General features: G+C 41.3%; 1 protein-coding gene, 1 long non-coding RNA gene and 2 pseudogenes across 2 annotated transcripts in view; 1 reads left to right on the top strand and 3 right to left on the bottom strand.

Moving 5' to 3' along the window:
• The window catches only part of RIPOR2 (RHO family interacting cell polarization regulator 2), a 296,826-nt gene that overhangs the window by 189,721 nt on the left and 89,035 nt on the right, over positions 1 to 18,070 (bottom strand). The window lies entirely within an intron of this gene.
• Positions 1 to 18,070, top strand: part of LOC135230711 (uncharacterized) — a 54,357-nt gene that overhangs the window by 13,821 nt on the left and 22,466 nt on the right. The window lies entirely within an intron of this gene.
• LOC135230708 (potassium voltage-gated channel subfamily E member 3-like) lies at positions 253 to 17,879 on the bottom strand (annotated as a pseudogene).
• On the bottom strand, positions 8,751 to 8,850 carry LOC111752396 (U6 spliceosomal RNA; annotated as a pseudogene).

Raw genomic sequence — 18,070 nt, forward strand, 5'->3', positions numbered from 1 at the left:
AACTGAGATAGAAAATCTGAACAGACTCATAACAATAGAAGAGATTGAAGAGGTAATTAAAAAAAAAAAAAAAAAAGAGCAACTTTCAACAACAATAAAAAAAGCCCTGGTTTGGATGGTGTCATTGGAGAATTCTACCAAACATTAAGAGAAGAGCTCACACCAGTCAAGTTCAAACTATTTCAGAGCATAGAAAAAGAAGGAATACACCTAAATTCATTCTATGAAGCTAGCGTAACCCTGATACCAAAGCCAGGCAAAGACGCCACAAAAAAAAAAAAAAAGAAAGAAAATTACAGACCAATATCTCTCATGACTAAAGATCCAAAAAATTTAAACAAAATTCTAGCCAATAGAATTCAGCATCATCTTAAAAAAATAACACAACATGACCAAGTGGGATTCATACCAGGGATGCAAGGATGATTCAACATTAGAAAATCAATGTAATCCACCACGTAAATAGAACAAAGAAAAGAATCACATGATCATCTCAATTGATGCAGAAAAGGCATTTGATAAACTCCAACACACATTGTTGATAAAAACTCTCAATAAAATAGGAACAGAAGAGAAATTCATGAACATAATAAAGGACATCTATACAAAATCAACAGCCAACATTAATCTCATTGGAGAAAGGCTGAAAACATTGCCCCTGGGAACGGGAACAAGACAAAGATGCCCTTTATCACCATTCCTATTTAATACTGTGGTGGAAGTCCTAGCTAGAGCAATAAGGCAAGAAAAAGAAATAAAGGGCATGCAAATTGGAAAGGAAGAGGTAAACTATCCCTGTTTGAGTATGACATGATCCTATACACAGAGAATTCCTAAGATTCCATAAGAAAACTACTGGAACTAATAGAAAGATTCAGGAGAGTAGCAGGATGCAAGATCAACATAAATAAATCAGTTGGATTCCTATACACTAACAAAGGAAACACTGAAAAGGAAATCAGGAAAAAATATCATTAATAATAACTCAAGCTTGTTTCCGTCTATTCCGACTCATAGCGACCCTATAGGACAGAGCAGAACTGCCTCGTAGAGTTTCCAAGGAGCACCTGGTGTATTCAAATTGCCAATGTTTTGGTTAGTAGCTGAACACTTAACCAGTGCCCCGCCCCTAAAAAGATTGAAGACTTAGGAATAAATCTAACCGGGGACGTAAAAGACCTATACAAAGAAAACTACAACACACTACTGCAAGAAACCAAAAGTGAGCTACATAAATGGGTTTTTATACCATGCACACAGACAGAAAGACTCAATAGAGTGAAAATGTTAATTCTACCCAAAGTGATCAACAGATACAGTGCAACCCAGATCTGAATACCAACAGCATTCTTCAACAAGATGGAAAAACTAATCACCAACTTTATATGGAAAGGAAAAAGGGCCCAGATAAGCAAAGCATTACTGAAGAAGAAGAACAAAGTAGGACAGCTCGCACTACATGATCTCAGAACCTACTATAGAGTCATGTAGTCAAAACTGCCTGGTACTTGTACTATGACAGATACACAGACCAATGGAACAAAATTGAGAACCCAGACATAAATCTATTCACCATGGTTAGCTGATTTTTAACAAAGGGGGAAAAGACAGTCTCTTTAACAAATGGTGCTGGCAAAACTGCATATTCATCTGTAAAAAAAATGAAACAGAACCCATACATCATACCATACACAGGAAGTAACTCAAAATGGATCGAAGGCCTAAATATAAAACCTAAAACAATAAAATCATGGAAAAAAAAATAGGGACAATGCTAGGGGCCCTAATACATGGCTTAAATAGGATACAAGCCATAACTAACAATATACAAACATCAGAAGATAAACTAGATAACTGGGAGCTCGTAAAAATTAAACACGCTCGTCAAAAGACTTCATCAACAGAGTAAAAAGAGAACCTACAGACTGGGAGAAAATTTTTAGCTAAGTCATATCTGACAAAGGTGTAATTTTTAAAATCTATAGAATACTTCAACACCTCGATAACAAAAAGACAAATAACCCAGTTAAAAAATGGGCAAAGTATATGAACAGACACTTCACCAAAGACGACATCCAGGTAGCTATCAGACACATGAGGAAATGTTCTCTATCATTAGCCATTAAACCCACTGCTTGAGTCAATTCCAACTCATAGCCACTCTAGAAGACAGAGTAGAACTGACCTATAGGATTTCCAAGGAGTGCCTGTGGGATTCAAACTGCCAGCCTTTTGATTGGCAGCTGTAGCACTTAACCACTACACCACCAGGGTTTCCCATTACCCACCAGAGAAATGGAAATCAAAACTACAATGAGATACCATTTCACCCTGACATTACTGGTACTAATTAAAAAAAAAAAAAATCAGAAAATAACAAATGTTGGAGAGGTTGCAGGGAGTTTGGAGCTTTTATGCACTGCTGGTGGGAATGTAAACATGGTGCAACCACTATGGAAAATGATATGATGCTTCCTTTAAAAGCTAGAAATAGAAATACCATACGATCCAGCAATCCCACTCCTAGGAATATATCTTAGAGAAATAAGAGCCATCACACAAATAGATATATGCACACCCATGTTCACTGTAGCACTATTCATAATAGTAAAAATGTGGAAGCAACCTAAGTACCCATTAACAGATAAATGAATACATAAACTATGGTATATACACACGGTGGAATACTACACAACAATAAAGAACAATGATGAATCCACGAAACATCTCACAGCATGGATGAATCTGGAGGGCATTATGCTGAGTAAAATAAGTCAGTCACGAAAGGACAAACGCTATACGAGACCACTACTATAAAAACTCAAGAAAAGGTTTACATGCAGAAAAAAAAAACTTTGATGGTTATAAGGGAGGGGAGGGATAGACAGAGGAAATCACTAACTAGATAGCAGACAAGTGTTAACTTTGGTGAAGGGAAAGACAACATGTGATATACAGGAAGTCAGCACAACTTGACCGAGGTAAAGTCGTAGAAGCTTCCTATTTAGTGAGTAGCATCTGAGGTCTAAAAAGCTTGCGAGCAGACATCTAAAAAACATCAATTGGTCCCATCGTGTTTGGAGCCAAGGAGAATGAAGAAACCCCAAAACACAAGGAAAGTATCAGTCCAAAGGACTAAGGTACCACATGAACGATAGCTTCCATCAGCCTGAGCCCAGAAGAACTAGACGGTGCCCAGCTACTACAACCAACAGCTCTGATAGGGATTGCAATAGATGGTCCTGGACAGAGTGGCAGAAAAATGTAGAACAAAATTTAAATTCACGCACACACAGAAAGACCAGACTTACTGGTCTGACAGACAGGCTGGAGGAACCCTGGACACCCTGCTAACTCAGAACTGAAGCCATTCTTGAAGTCCATCTTTCAGCCAAAGAGTAGAAAAGCCCTATAAAATAAACAATAACATGAGGAATGTGCTTCTTAGTTCAATCAAGTATATAAGACCCAATGGGCAACACCCGCCCAAAGGCAAAGAAGAGAGAGCAGGAAGGGACAGGCAAATTGGACAAATGGACATGTGGAACCCAGGGTGGAAAGGGGGAGAGTGCTGACACATTACAAGGATTGCAATCAATGTCACAAAACAATTTGCACATAACTTTTTAAATGAGAAACTAATTTGTGCCGTAAACTTTCACCTAAAACACAAAATTTTTTAAAAATTAAAAAAAAAGTGAGTAGGTTTAAGATACACCATACACTGATATAGCCTCATTAATATAACAAAGAACTCTATTCCCAAATGGGATTACACTCACAGGTATTTAAAAAAAAAAAAGAAACCCACTGCCGTCGAGTCAATTCCAACTTATAATGACCCTATAGGCAGAGTAGAACTTCCCCATAGTACTTCCAAGAAGGGCCTGGTGGAACTGAACTGCCAGCCTTTTGGTTAGCAGCTGTAGTTCTTAACCACCGTGGCACCCACAGGGATAGGGGTTAGGATTCCAAAGTATATTCTCAGGGGCACCATTCAATCCATAACACTAGTTTCCTTGAATCTTAAGAAAAGGATACAGTTAACTCATTTCAGACACTCCCACTATACTGTAAGAACCAGATGTGGAAGAGAAACAAAGGAAACTTTAAGGGGATGCATGCATTTAACCTCCAGCTCCCAATCTCTTTCTCTCCTCAAAGTCCTAAGAGTGAAGGGCTGGACACACTAAAGCAGGAGAAGAGGCGAGGTGGAAATTAGGGGATACTGTGTTCTTTTCTGACGCCCTCGTGCTGCAGTTGTTAAGAGCTTGGCTGCTGACCAAAAAGTTGACAGTTCAAATCCACCAGGCACTCCTTGGAAATACTATAGGGTGGTTCTACTCTGTCCTATAGGGTCACTATAAGTCAGAATCAACTCGACGACAATGAGTCTTGGCTGGTTTGTCCTTTTCTAGCTGCTTTTGTTCCTACTTATCCATCAGCAAACATTTAAGGAGAGTCAGCTCTGGGCAAGGTGCCATGTTAGTCCCTGTTGGGGACACAAAGAACCATAAGGCAAACATGGTCCATTCTCAATGGATTTACTGTGTTGCTGGAGAAACAAGACACATAAAAGAGATAAGTTTACAAGACAGGATACAATCACTGCCAACAAGTTTTACAGACAGTTAAAAAAAAAACAACAACATAAAAATTCAGAGGAGGAAGAGAACGTTTTGAATAGATAAGCAGTTGGGGGAATACTTTTGGAGAAAAGGGTAATCCAGGCCAGGTGAACATCGTGTGAAAAGGACCTGAAGTGAAAATTTTCAAGATATGTTAGTAAGCACTTTGGTCAACATTTATGGAATCCCTGTTATGTGAAAAGCACTGTGTCAGGGGAGGAAACAGATATACAGTAATTTTTTGCATTCCACATTTTATTTGGTTGTTAGCACCGGGTGGCGTCTAAACCCCCACACATCTGTAGACTTCTGAATCCATTTTTTTCCCATATGTCACATCTCCTTAAGCAGGTCTCCACCTCCTCCCTCAAGTACAGGTGAGGAAGGGCAAGCACACACAGAGGGCTCCGCACAGATTGGCAGGGAGTCAACATGACCGCTGAGGAGAGCAAGAGTGTTTTGTAGTCCCCCATTCAGGAAACACGTAGGCACTCATTTTTCTTTTTTTCAAAGGAGAAATAATTTTTCTTTTTTTCCTTATTCTGCAAGTAACATACTTATGATTAAATAAATCAAATATTACATAAATGCATAAAGTCAAAAGAGCAAGTCATCCATAATTCTATTTCTCAGAGATATTCACTATTCAAAGATTCTTTCAGAGTTTTTGCTATGCACAAATATGTATGTTTCAATGGGGCCTTTCCGGAACCCCATGGAGATCCCTTAAATTGAAATCTGACAGAGAACAATGAGAAGTGCTGGTCTGGGATTTGGAGCAAGTGGCTTGTAAAGTCTTCACTTGCCACATTGCATGAATTAGGCTGAGTCATGTGAGACTACTGATATTTACCTGTTTTGGACCTGCAAAAACAACAGTTTCTTACAGTTCAACCTATTATACAGGAAGCCTAGAATGTCAGAGCTGGTAGGGCCCTTAGAGACTTTCAAGTCTACCTATTTCATTGTACAGAGGAGCGCAAAGGACCAGAAATAGGAGGTGTCCAGCCCAAGGTCACATACCACTTTAATGGTAGAACCAGGGCTGATTCTCTTTCCACTGAACCATGAACCTGCATGTCACACTCTGCTTCTCTTAACATCATCTTCTATGAGCAACGGAAACCCTGGGGTGTGGTGGTTAAGAGTTCAGCTGCTAACCAAAAGGTCAGCAGTTCAATTCCACAAGGCGGTCCTTGGAAACCCTGTGGGGCAGTTCTAGTCTACCCTCTAGGATCGCTATGAGTTGGAATCGGCTCGATGGCAACAAGTTTGGTTTTTTTTTTGGCCTATAAACAATGGGTGGACGCTTCAAAGATGCAGATTTCAACTTGGTATCAGGAGAATTTTTCACAACCAAAACTCAATCAAAATGGGAGAGACTGTCCTGGAGGTAGTGAAGTCACGTGGTCTGGTTTAGGCTGGGCACTGTAACAGGATAGCTCAAGAGGTGAGCGAACCATGGAGCTAGTCAGGTTTAACATTCACGGCTCCACACTTGCATGGGGTCCTTTCTAAGACCCTAGGACGGGCCCTGGCCACATTAACATGGGCGATATGTTTTTTTAATATTTACAAAAGTAAGAAATTTTAAAATTATTTTTCTTAAAGAGGCTCCACAGAATTGCATAAGCACCAGGCCCTACAAGAGTTTTGGAAAGCACCGGGTATGGAGGCCAGAGGCCTGGGTTCCAATCATGGAGCCACTTAGGCCCAAATGGGTAGAATGGCACTTGCCCTGGTTACTTTAAAAAAACAGGAGGGTAAAATCACAGATGTTAAATGTGTTGAAAAATATAAAATGTGAATGAATATAAAGTAAATTTGTGAGCAAAAAATGTAATTTGTGACATAGAATAAGCACTGCTGCTTCTCATGGCTGTTGAAGACAACATAAAAAAATGTCCTCGGTGCATCTTTTTGTTTCATTTCCTTCCACTACAACGTCCTCCTCTTTTTCCTCCAACCCTCACCCCCCCAACACCCCACCACTGGACTTGTCATTGGTCATTCTCCTTTGCTATTTCTATGTTTGTTCAGGGGCTCCCACTGTCTATAAAGGCTATCTTTGCCTGGAAAAAATTCTTATCCACAAGGCCCGGCTCTGTCAGCCCCTCTCCTCTCACCCCCACGATGATCTCCCTTAGCACGGCTTCATACTGATCCCACAGACAGGGACACTGAGACCCGACGTGGTCTACATCTGAGTTCTGGAGGTCTCAGAAGACAAGCCTCACATGCCTTGATCTAGTGCCATTCTCGGCCTCTGAACATCAGATCATAGAAACGTGGTTCTTGAAATACAGATGGTAGCGGTCACTGCACTTGTCCACTTTGTGGGAGTGGGTGTATTCCAGAGTGAGGCTGCCCACTGTGGCAGCAAACAGAAACCTGACAAAGAGAATGTACACGTAGGAGTTGTCATCACAGACAGGTGGGCTGGCTTGCCGCTGCTCAGTCTGGTTGCCTGGCCCGGCCCTGGCTGGCAGAACAAGTTGCTGTGGAGGGCCTTCAGTACAGCCTGCAGACTCTTGTACCATATCTCAGTCCCACTGGTGGTCTCCATAGCAACAGGGATTGAGGTAAAAGAAAAATCGGAGGATGCTCGAACAGCAGGAAAATTCTCTGGCTCTGAGTAGGCATAGCCCTAAGGCTTCTCAACCCTTCAGCCTCTTAAGGATGTCTCTGAGCACATCTGGGCTCTCAGACTTGATTTCAGGAGCCGCCTCTAGGCACACTCCAAGGGGGTGCCTGTTTGCTCCACTGGACACTGTGCCCTATGCTCTGAGGTTGTCAGGGCACTGTGCCCTGCAGCATGCAGCTGGCACCCAGCACCACCCTGTGACCTCTCGTCTCCTGGAAACTGTATAACTTGGTGGTCAAGAGTGCAGGCTCCGAAAGAAAAAATGGACTGGAATTCTAGCCGAGACTCTTACGATGGGCATGCTTTGGGGCAAATCACTTAACCTCTCCAACCTTTGGTTTCCTTATCTATGGGCTGAGCACTGTCATAGGCACCGAGGATACAGCATTGAGCAACAAAAATCCCTATAGTCAGGGCTCGTTATTTGCAGTGTTTGTTGTAGGGTGCTGTCGAGCTGATTTCTACTCGTAGCGACCCTACAGAACAGTGTAGAACTCCCACATAGGGTTTTCTAGGCTGTAATATTTACGGGGGAAACGCTGGTGGCCTTAGTGGTTAAGTGCTACGGCTGCAAACCAAGAGTTCGGCAGTTTGAATCCTCCAGGTGCTCCTTGGAAACTCTGTGGTGCAGTTCTACTCTGTCCTATAGGGTCGCTATGAGTCGGAATTGACTCGACGGTAGTGGGTTTGGTTTGGGGTTTAATCTTTACGTGAGCAGGTCGCCAGGTCTTTCTCTGGCTGGGCTTGAACTGCCGAACTTTTGGTTAGCAGCGGAGGGCTTAACTGTTGAGCCAGCAGTAGTAATGCTCTATTCTCTCTCCCCATCCAGCACTGAATTAGTGAATAGGGAATCAACCTTTTTGGACCTCAGCTGGGAGTTTTTCACTGCTCTGTGCATGTCCGAGAATGATTAAGAAAGCACCAGGAGTACTGATTTTGGGGTTACAAATAAATGTTAGTAGGTAGGTGAACTTGCAGACACAGAATCCATGAATTGTACTTATTTTGTGCTTACTGCATGGCACAGAGTCCTGGGTGCCGCAAATGGCTATGTGTTCGGCTGCTAATTGAAAGCGTGGTGGTTTAAATCTACCCAGAGGCACCTCAGAAGAAAGGCCTGGCAATCTACTTCTAGAAAAACAGCCATTGAAAACCTTGCGGGTCACAGTTCTACTCTGACATGCCTGGGGTCACTATGAGTTGGAATTGATTTGATCAGAAACTGCTTTGGTTTTTTTTCTTTTTTTTTGTAGGGCACAGGCTACTCTCTAAAATGTTCCAAGCATTTTTTCTTTTTTTATTGTGCTTTAGGTGAAAGTTTACAGCTCAGGTCAATCTCTCATTCAAAAATTTATACACATATTGCTATGTGACACTAGTTGCAATCCCCACAATGTAACAGCACACTCCCCCTGCCCCCTGGGTTTCTCTCGTCCGTTCAACCAGCTCCTGTCCCTTCCTGCCTTCCATCCTGCCTCAAAAATACCTACGTCTTCATGAATTTGCATGTCATCCCTGTGCAGGGGCCATGCTCATCTTCTCTGTATCATTCCAATTTTAGTATATGTGCTACGGCACATGATGCTAACTGGCCTTTGAGGCATTGGGTTCCCGTAGGGGTGTGGCAGTGGGATATGTGACTGCATAGTGTGGTCATGACCCTGAACATCAGAGTACAGGAATATCTTGCAACTGGAATCCTTTTCAGTTTACTGCTTTGCTGCTTGAACAAGTTGCCCGGTCAAAAAATTATAGGTTTCGTGTGGCCATTGAAGGACTTGCAGTAGCAATAAGTAAAAAACTATTTTAAGAAGACTGTTCTTCCTGCGACATAGATTATGGGTTTAGGTGAGAGAGGTTGGAGGCAGGGGTGACTCGTTAGAAGAGATGATGAAGTCTGGGTCTAGGATAGGAGTAGTGGGAATGAAAAGAAAGGGGCAGATTTGAAAGACAATACTAAGCGAAGAATATTAATTCATTAAATGTTTCAGATACTAGTATATACTAATATGCATATATACAGCTGTGGATTTTAAAGAACTCTGCAATCACTAATCCATCCAACATTCCAAGAGGCACATTCATCATTAAAAGGAAGCCATTCATCTCAAGAACATATACCTTTCTTTCACAGTCCATCTTTTCATTTGTTTTTCATGGAGATACGTATTGCTTGGGAGAGGTGGGAGAAAAGAAACTTCATGTTTGTTTACTTTCCGAGGTTTTACGCTTTTAGTTGATTAAAGAGTAGCATTTGAAAAGCAGTAGCTTATCCCTAAAACCCAGCCCTGTCAGTTTGTTGTCCTGTGGTAGCTAGCATGTTGCTGTGATGCTGGAAGCTATGCCACCGGTATTTCAAATACCAGCAGGGTCACCCACAGTGGACAGGTTCCAGCAGAGCTTCCAGACTAAGACAGACTAGGAAGAAGGACCTGGTGATCTACTTCTGAAAATTAGCCAATGAAAACCTTATGGATCATAACAACATTGTCCACTTGCTTGCTTTGGACACTTCATCGGGGGGATCAATCGCTGGGGGAGGATCATGCTGAGTGAAGCAGAGGGCCATCCAGGGCAAGGGAGACCCTCGGCCAAATGGATTGATACAACAGCTGCAAGGATGGACCTGAACATGTCTATCCTTGATGACGGTGAGGATGACGCTGTACAATGTTTTGTTGCCGTGAGTCGGAGTTGACTCAATGGCAGCCATAAACGACAATGACGATACCTAAAAAAGGAGATTTTTGATTGGTGTATGTAAAAAGGTGATATAAATCTTCCTGGCCAAATTAGTTCTTTTGAAATTCAAAACTCATAATTTAGAGAATGGAGTACACCTGTTACTCTTTACTAGCACAGAGAGTCAGTACCTGGATTTATTTGCAGTCTCTCTTGAGATTCAGTGGTCTGGAAATGGAAGAATGACTCAAAATATCTTTGTTTTGGTTTAGTTCAGGTGGAGAAAAATGAGCTACAAATCCCACTGGGGCCAGAATTATCTAGTCCTCCTGCATTTAACCCTTTCTTTGATTGGCTGTGGAGACCTCCACAGAGAATGCCTGTATTCTTCATGCCAGTTTTCCAGTCTGCACTACAGAGGTTGGTACTCAGCAAATACCCCCACACCTAGCAACTAGAGGAAAAGACAACGCTTATTCTTTTTATATAAATTTTGGGATGGTTCAAATCTCCAGAAAAGTCCTCACATTAAATGTAAAATAAAATAGAATACTGTGCAGCTGAGGAGAGTAGAGGGTTATTGACCATCCCATAATAGTTGTTTTTCAAAAAAGTCTACACTTATTACATTTTTGTTACAACTTTTACACCACCTCACCATGATTGATTGATTCCCCAGGTTTCCTTTCTTCTCCTGGCAGGAGGCCGAGGCGCAGGCGCACCAACTCCGAATTTACCCTGTATAGGATCTTCCTGGGGTGGCAGTAGCAAGCTGTCGCCTTTTTTTTCGGGTTGTGTGCAGTGTATTTAGAGCCGTGCGCAAAAACTCATTCACAAAAATTTTGCGGACTGCACAGTCATGGAAGGACTGAAGATCCTCCCCTCACTGTTCATGAATATGTATGTTACTCCCTATATAGGGAGCAAATCTGCTTTAGTTTAGGGAGCTGGCAGCCTTAGGTCACGAGTCCCTGTCTGCCTCCCAGTTTGCAAACTGTGAATAAATCTGTTCTTCCAACCCCTCGTCTGGCTGGCTTCAGATTCGCTAGTCTGCTGGGCAAGAACCTTTTAGTTGTCAGCTTCAAAACCATTTATGAAACACACACATACATATTCAAACTATCTTTAACTTCCCATTATGTAAGGTATTTTTCTGAGAAGATAATAAAAAAATCTCTCATGGAACTTGTACTGTTATGAGAAAAAGCAAGCTGCGGAAGTGTTATGTATAGCACAGTCCCATTTTGGTCAAAAAAAAAGGTATATGTATGTGTTGATGAATATCATTACTGATGTCAGATTGAGCTTGTCTGAAAGTAGAGAATACCAGAAAGACATTGACCTGTATTTTATTGACTATGCAAAGGCATTCAACTGTGTGGGTCATAACAAATTATAGCAAAGAATGGGAATATCAGAACACTTGGTTGTGCTCATGCAGAACCTGTGCATGGACCAGGAGGCAGTCATTTGAACAGAACAAGGGGATACTATGTGATTTAAAATTAGGAAAAGTGTTTGTCAGGGTTGTATCCTTTCACCATACTTGTTCAATCTGCATGCTGAGCAAATAACCCCAGCAGCTGGACTATATGAGGAGGAGTGTGGCATCAGGATTGGAGGAAGACTCATTAACAACCTAGAATAGGCACAGTGGCAGATTAACTGGTAAATGCCGTATGTACCAGCTTGCATTGAGCAAGGTATGCACGGGCTTAATTGCATTTACTTGCTAATCTGTGGTGAGCAGTATCACATGGGTTTCACCGCATCTTTGATTGTAGTGGGGGACAGGTGAAATTACGCACTGCAGATTGGTGGGAGGCACAATTGGGCCCATGTGTACCTTCCTTATTGCATAATCTAGCCCTGTACGCAGATGATACAGCCTTGCTTGCTGAAAGTAAGGAGGATTTAGAGCACTTACTGATGAGGCTCAAGGACCACAGCATTCAGTATGGATTATGCCTCAGCATGGAGAAAACAAAAATCTTCACAACTGGACCAGTGAGCAATATCATGATAAATAGAGAAAAGATTGAAGTTGTCAAGGATTTCATTTTCCTTGGATCCACAATCATTTTCCAGAACTGCTTCCTTGGAAGCAGCAGTCAGGAAAGCAAACATCGTATTGCATTGGGCAAATCTTCTGCAAAAGACCTCTTTCAAATCTTAAAAAGCAAAGATGTCACTTTGAGGTCTAAGTTATGCCTGGCCCACACCATGGTATTTTCAGTTGCCTCATATACATTCGAAAGCTGGACAATGAATAAGGAAGATCAAGAAGAATTGATGCATATGAATTATGATGGTGGCAAAGAATACTGAATATTCCACGGACTGCCAGAAGAGTGTATAAATCTGTCTGAGAAGTATAGCCAGAATGCTCCTTAGAGTTAAGGATGGTGGGACTTCATCTCATGTATTTTAGATATGTTATCAGGAGGGACCAGTCCCTAGAGAAGGACATCATGCTTGGTAAAGAAGGAAGTCAGCAAAAAAGAGGAAGACCCTCAATGAGATGGATTGACACAGTGGCTGCGACAATGGGATCAAACATAACAATGATTATGAGGATGGTGCAGGGCTGGGGAGTGTTTCACTATGTTTTACTTAAGGTCGCTATGAGTTGGAATTGACTGGACGGCACCTAACAACAGCAAATGTTTTTGTGCATGTGTGTGTATTTATCCTCCTTGGGATTCATTTAGCTCCTTGGGTAAAATCTGTGTCTTTCATCTGTTGGGGAAAATTCTCATACTTTATGTTTAAAAAAAAAAAAACTTTAAATTTTGGGATAATGATAGGTTCACAGGAAGTTGCAAGAATAGCACAAAGAGATCCCGTGTACCCTTCACTCAATTTCCCCCAACCACAGCACGGTATCAAAAACAGGAAACCGACATTGGTACAATGTGTGTGTGTATTTCTATGCCATCTTATTACATGTGTAGATTTCTGTAACTACCACCACAATCAAGAAACAGAAATAGATTGTAAAACTCATCCCAATTTCTGAGCTGTTGAAATGTGGGGGAAAAAGAAACCAGTGAAATACTATATGGGCTGGGGGGATACATGGTGTATTAGAAGTGCCCAAATCTGCAGGCTAAATACAGGCAAGAAGGAAGAGAACTCCTTGCTGAAAGCTGAACTTTGGATCCCTCACGACCTCGGTGTCAGCAGTACCTCCCTGCCACACCTGCCAGGATGGCAGTTTGGCACATTTGAAGAACTGAGATGAAGCCAGTTTGGCTAAAGCAAAGCATCTTCCAGTTTTGTCGGGGTTGGCAGTATTAGAAACCTGTTGCCGTCGAGTCAATTCCGACTCATAGTGACCCTATAGGACGGAGTAGAACTGCCCCACAGAGTTTCCGAGGGGCACCTGGTGGATTCAAACTGCCAACCTTTTGGTTAGCAGCTGTAACACTTAATCACTATGCCACCAGGGTTTCCAGGCAGTATTAAAGCAACTATAAAAACCAAAACCAAAACAAAGATAGAGAAATACTTCATCACCACAAAAATCTCCCTTGTGCTACCCCTACTAATATCCCTAATCCCTGCAACCACTAATCTGTTATAAATTTATAATATTTTTTTGAATATATATATAAATGGACCCATACAGCATGTACCCTTTTGAGAGTGGCTTTTTTTTACTCATCACAATGTTCTTGAGATCCATTGATGTTGTTGCATATATCAATAGTTATTTCCTTTTTATTGCTGAGTAGTTTGTAGTCTGTGCTTGACTGCTAACCTAAAAATTGGTGGTTTGAACCCACCAGTGGTACCACAAAGAAAGACCTGGTGATCTGGTTCCATTAAAATTCCAAACAAGAAAACCCTATGGAGCAGTTCTATTCTGTAACACACAGGGTTGCCATGAGTTGGAATCGACTTGATGGTAACAACAACAAGTATCCCGTGGTATGGATGTACCATAGTTTGTTTTACCATTCACCTATTAAGGGACGTTTTGGTTGTTTCCAGTTCTTGGCTATTACAAACAAAGCTGCTATGAACATTTGTGTACAGGCTTTTGTGTGGATGTAAATGCTAATTTACCTGGAATAAATGTTGAGGAGTACGATTGTTGGGTTATACAATAAGTGTATGTTTAGTTTTTAAAGAAACTGGCAAAATAATTTCCGGAGTGGCTGTACCATTTTACATCTCTACCAGCAATGCATGAGAAATCCAGTTTATCCACATCCTCACCAGCATTTGGTATACCGGTATTTTTTATTTTAGCTGTTTTTTTTAACGGGTATGTAGGTCCCAAGGTTTCAAAAACAGTTTTTGCTCAGCTACTTACTGAAAGGTTTTAATCCACTTAGCAGCACCACAGGAGAACGGCCTGGTGATCTACTTCTATAAGATCACCATACCATAGCGACTCCATAGGACAGAGTAGAGCTGCCCCATAGGGTTTCCAAGGCTGTAATCTTTTTTTTTTTTTTTTTTACTCCTCAGAAATATTTATGATGAAATTTCAGTACCACACCAAACAGCCTTCACATAATGAAACAAAACCATGAATTATTTCTGAGAACATTGTAATGCCAAAGGAACTCATTTAATTACCCATTATCCCAGAAATGTACACATAATGTTAATTAAAATGAAGGGGGAAAGCCATTCCATTTTTTATTAAGATTCATTGAGCGCTCAACTAGCTCTTCGCTCTGAAGGCAGGGCGAGGTAATGGAGAGCTAGTCTTGGGGAGCTGAAATCAATAACCCAGACATGGATGGGGCATCATGAAGTCAGGAAACAACACTTCCAAAACAGACAGGGATCTGGCTAGCCCTCACCCCCTGCTTGCACTTCCACCATTAGAAATTATTTTTCTTTTGTCTGGATAGTGTCAGATGCTTGTTCTCTCTTTCAATACTCCCAAATGTCTCACATACTTTGGACATGTTATCAGGGGAGATCAGTCCGTGGAGAAGGACCTCACGCTTGGTAAAGTAGAGAGTCAGCAAAAAAGAGGAAGACCCTCAACAAGATGGATTGACACAGAGGCTGCAACAATGGGCTCAAGCATAACAACGATTGGGAGGATGGTGCAGGACCAGGCAGTGTTTTGTTCTGTTGTGCATACAGTCGCTATGAGTCGGAACCGACTCAATGGCACCTAACAACAACAACAAACTGTCTAGAAGAAGTTGCAGCATTCTGTGTCTCCAATATTTTAGCAAGCCCTAAGGAGGCAGAAGCAGCCCTGGTAGTGCAGTGGTTAAAGCACTCAGCTGGTAACCAAAAGGTCAGCAGTTTGAACCCACCAGCCGCTCCGAGGGAGAAAGATGGGGCAGTCTGCTTCCTTAAAGATCACGCCAAGGCTGTAATCTTTACGGAAGGAGACTACCCCATCTTTCTCCTGCAGAGCAGCTGGTGGGTTCAAACCTCTGACTTTTCAGTTAGCATCTGAGAGCTTTAACCACTGCACCACCAGGGCTCCCCTGTAAGATTACAGCCATTGAAAACCCAAAGGAGCGCAGTTCTAATCTGAAACACATGGGGTCAAAAAGAGATGAACTGACTTGAGGGCAATGGGTTAATAGATAATGTAGTGATATCTCATCTTGGCTTTAATTTTCCTAGTGAGTAGTGATGTTGAACATCTTTTCATGCATTTATTTGCTATCCATATATCTTTGGTGAAGTATATGTTCAAATCTTTTGCTTATTTTTTAATTGGGTTTTTATTGTTTTAGTTTTAAGATTTGAGAGTTCTTTTTTCCTGGATATTGTCTTTGTTCTAGTTTATGTTCCTTCTGGGACTCTAATGAGATAGATGTTAGATCTTCTTACTCTGTCCTCCATGTCTTTTAACTTCTCCTTCATATTTTCCATTTCTTTGTCTCTCTGGGCTGCATTCTTAATGTCTTCAGATCCACTTCCCATTTCACCCATTCTGTTTTCAGCAGTGCCTGGTCTGTTGTTAAATACAGTGAGTTTTTCCATTATTATATTTTTCATTTCTAAAAGTACTATTTGATTCTTTGTCAAATTTGCTGAGTTATTTTTTATAGTCTCTGGTTTCCTGCTCATATTTTCAAGGTTACCTGTTTCTTTAAGCATATTACACATAGCCATTTTCTGGTGTGGGTCTGATAATTTTATTACATGAAGTCCTTGCATGTCTTTCTCTGTAGTGTCTGTGATTATTTCTTATGATGCCTTCTTTCCACGTGTTTAGTTTGTTTTTCAACGCCAAACTACTGGTGAATTTTCCTGGAGTTTTATTTATAGAAATTATTTGAGGCTTTGGACAAAGGTAGGGTCCTTCAGAACTTCGTTTTTGTCAGGTACCTCGAGTCACGATCAGTTTGGGACTCTTATAAATTAATTTCTTGGCTTAAGGTATTTCAGACCATCAAGGTGTTGCAAATTTGCTCTGCTAACCCTTTTGAGGGCCAGCTTCTGGCTCCAAATTCTTGTTTTTCTTCCTTCTTTCTCTCAGTTGCAAGGTTTAACATAGTTCCTTGTATTCCTCAATGGTGGGGTGCAATCAGGGAGCTGGTTCATTTCCAGTCTAGTCTTACATTGAGGGTGAATCCTTTGGGATTCCAGTCTTGTATGGGGTGGATTTGGGGTGAAGGAGGCTCTATTAAACCTTGGGATGGCTAAATTATCTTTAGACAATTTTTTTCAACAGTGAGATTATGAGAGATTTAACTTTCCTTTTATATGTTTTCAGTTAAAAAAATTAACCGGAAATAGTAAAATAAAACAAAATGTTAACGTGAACAAAAACAAAGCCTGAAATGCTTTTTAAAAAGCCAACATTAATGAGAGAAAGATGGTTACATATCTAACTGTGTATATTTAAATTTAGTACTTAATAAACACAAGTAGGGCAGAGCTGAATGGCTCTATAGGATAAGAAATGTTTCTGTGGTAAATATTTCTATCAAGGTGATAGAAAAAGCCTTCTGAAGTTTGAAATCCCTCTTTATAGGAAGGAAGAGAGAAAGAGAAGGAGAAGTCTTAAGGAAGAGGGAGTACTAGTGGGCATCTTTGCCTTCCAAGAAAGAGGGTGTATTAGATTTTGTTGCTGGTGTGAAAATTTACCACAAATTTAGTGGCTTAAAGCAACAGTGTCTTGCAGTTCTGGAGGTCAGAAGTCCAAATACATCTTACTGGGCTAAAGCCAAGGTGTTGCCAGGGCTGCAGTCTTTCTTGAGGCTGCAGGTAAGAATCGGTTTTCTTGCCTTTTCCAGCTTCTAGAAGCTACCTGCATTCCTTGACATGTGGTCTCATTCCATCTTTAAAGCCAGCAATGGCTGGTCCAGCCTTGTCAGCATGGCTGATCAAGCCTTTCTCATGCTGCATCACACTGACACTGACTCCTTTGTTTCCATTTTCACATTGAAGGACCGTGGTAATTACATTAGAGTCCCTGGGTGGTACAAACAGTTAATGTGTTCAGTTGTTAACCAAAATGTGAGCAGTCCGAGTCCATCCAGAGGTGCTTCAGAAAAAAGGCCTGGTGATCTACTTCCAAAAGGTCATCCATGAAAAACCCCGTGGAGCACAGTTCTACTCTGATACACAAGGGGCCGCCATAAGTTGGCACTGACTCAACAACAGCTGGTTTGGTTGGTGATTACATTGGGCTCACCTGGATAATCCAGGATACTCTCCCTATTGCAAAATTATGTGACTAGCAATCTTCATTCCATCTGCAATTGTAATTTCCCCTTGCCATGTGGCAAATCATATCCACAGATTCTGGGGATTAGGATGTGCATGTCTTGAGGGGAGGTCGTTATTTTGCCTACCACAGGGATTATCTGGTCCAACTAATACTGTGAATGCTTTTACAAATTGTCTACAGATCAATGAATTAAACATTTTTTCATCGTAAAATAAATCACAGATAAAGAAAACCACATAAACACTAATTAAAAAAAAAAAAAACAGAAAATAACAAATGTCGGAGGGGTTGCGGGGAGATTGGAACTCTTATGCACCGCTGGTGGGAAAGTAAAATGGTACAACCACTATGGGAAAAAGAATGGCGCCTCCTTAAAAAGCTAGAAATAGAAATACCATACAATCCAGCAATCCCACTCCTAGGAACATATCCTAGAGAAAAAGCTCT

The sequence above is a fragment of the Loxodonta africana genome, chromosome 1, assembly GCF_030014295.1.
Source record: "Loxodonta africana isolate mLoxAfr1 chromosome 1, mLoxAfr1.hap2, whole genome shotgun sequence".
In the NCBI taxonomy this organism is placed as follows: Eukaryota; Metazoa; Chordata; class Mammalia; order Proboscidea; family Elephantidae; genus Loxodonta; species Loxodonta africana.